Here is a 2,348-nt window from a genome sequence, read left to right on the forward strand (position 1 = left end):
AATCCCCATTACTGACCAAAACTCCTGCAGAAACAAGGAGCAGATCACAGAAGCCTTCAATGAAAATACCTCACTTGTTCCTGTGGGTTTGCAGTGGTCAGCACGGAGGTGGGAAAAGGCTTCAAAGCTGTTTTCTCCCTGCAGCCACACTGAGTATGGCTCCGTGGAGGTCGCTTGTGAAATAGCAGGTGTAGATTATCTTTGTCTGGTGTGGAGGAGTTGACACTGCAAACAAGACAATTTCTAAGTAAAGGACCTGTAAATGTTTAATTACAGAAACAATCCTGCCTGGGCCACAGAAGACTTTTGTTTTTTTTTAAATTTTAATAATTTTGTTTTGTTGCATCTTGAAATGGTGGCCTGCAGTTTTACATAATAACCTCACTAACAACCCACTTTCCCAATGTCGGTATGAATAACATAGTAATAAGGGTCCCCTTTCTCACAGAGCGGAGTTTTTGCTTGCAGAGAAGGTGGGAAGCAGCTTTCACTCAGCAGTTATTGCATTTTAGCTGATATCTCATTATCTGACATAAGCAGATCCATGTGCTTCACTTCATCTTAAACTGTTGATTACCAGGTAGAGGCATATCCTGCTGCCAGAGACCGACAGGGGAAAGGTAATTACAGCTGTGCTTGAGCTCAGCTAGCAAAGGCTGGAAGGGTGATGCTGGGTGTGCAAACACACAGCGAAGAGGTAGGGAGGGCGTCAGATTTTATTCTCTCTGTCAGCACTCCTGCAACGCACACCAGCCCTGCAACTAAAAGCAAAACCAAACCTTTTAGGTCAGTCCTTTTCTCACCTCCAGATCAGTAGGATCTGTTCTTCTCAGCATGAAGCATTATCAGTGTTTTATACCAGCACAAAGTTAATTCAAAGCACTGCTATTTTGATGTCCTATTATTTTAGATTCAGTTCACATATTTGGATAGACCATTTGGAGATCAAGAATGGAGAATCAGAATCAGTTCCTCCATTACTTTTTACTTCCGAGTCCAAAATTTCTGCCTGTAGACAATGATTTTGTGGGCCAGCTATTCCTTGCTGAAGGCACAGAGGAGAATGATGGGCAGCAAAGATTTCTGCAGATGGGATTCTGTTCAAAAGACTGGAAACAAAAGAGCCAAGTCTAAACTCTACTATTAATTTGGACCAAAAAATGTGTGTAGCATCAAACCACGAGAGCAGTGATGGGTAGGAACCAGGTGGACTCTATTAGAAAGCGAGAAAGGGAATCTTTCTTCTTTCTAATAGCTGCCAAGAAACATGCTTGTTTCAGCTTTTGCATGAAATGATAGATGGGGGCTTTGAAGCCCAAATCTCTTTGGTTTTATTCCTCCTCCCTTTGGGACATGGGTGCTGTGGATGTTCATTACTCACGCTGGAAACATTTGCCACAGGAAGCTCCTGGAAGAGAGTTTGGAAAGCCATGAAAGCCCTAACGGCAGCTGAAAACATCAGTGCTGTCCCAGCACTTGCTGAATCAAATTATTAAGTGCCAAGATAAATTAATGTTTGTCTCTGAGTCATTCCCAATTTTACAGAGTCCGGGGTTTCAAACTCCCTTCCTACCACGAAAATCCTCTCTCCTTGAAAAAGAAAACCCATTTTGGTGGCAGCAGCTTCCAAAATCTGGAACTGTGTTTTCAGAAGTCTTGCTTCACTCTCCAGTAAATTCCTTTCCATCTCTCCTTGCCCAGAGAAATAACTGGAATATTTGCATTTTTTTTAAATCAGGATTTTCAGTAGTTATAAAGCATAGGCTAACGAGCCTCTTCTGCAAGGCTATTTAGTTAATTAATATTTATACACTGAAGCAAGGCTCAAGAGAGAATCTATGAAGTGTTATTCAATGATCCTGAACATCTGGCTTGAGAATCAAAGATTTCACTGAAATTGGATTAAGATTCCTGCCATTAGAGCTTCAAAATAAGGGAGATAAATACCACAAAAACATGAAGCAAGGAGACACAGCTCTGCCTGGCAAGCCTGTGGGCTGAGATAACCAGGAGCCACCCCTGTTCCTGGGGCTGTCGCTGAGACAACTGGGGTGCTGCAGGCAGTGGGTCATGTTTATCCCCAGGGGGAAACTCTGAGCCCACAGCAGCCGAGGTCTCTGCTCCTACACCATGCTTGGCCGGTGGAGAAGGAGAAAAAGGGAAGACTTGTCCTTGGCTGCCTTTGCTTCCAGTAGCCCCAAGCGCTGCCCCTGTGCTGTCTCAGCCCAGACCCTACCTGATCTCCTTCTATGACCAGGTGAACAGGTGGACCTGCGCTGGGTCAAAAACTGGCTGGACGGCCGGGCCCAGAGAGTTGTGGTGAATGGAGTTACATCCAGTTGGCGGCC

This window comes from Aptenodytes forsteri, unplaced genomic scaffold (genome assembly GCF_000699145.1).
Source record: "Aptenodytes forsteri isolate BGI_AS27 unplaced genomic scaffold, ASM69914v1 Scaffold120, whole genome shotgun sequence".
NCBI classification, from domain to species: Eukaryota; Metazoa; Chordata; class Aves; order Sphenisciformes; family Spheniscidae; genus Aptenodytes; species Aptenodytes forsteri.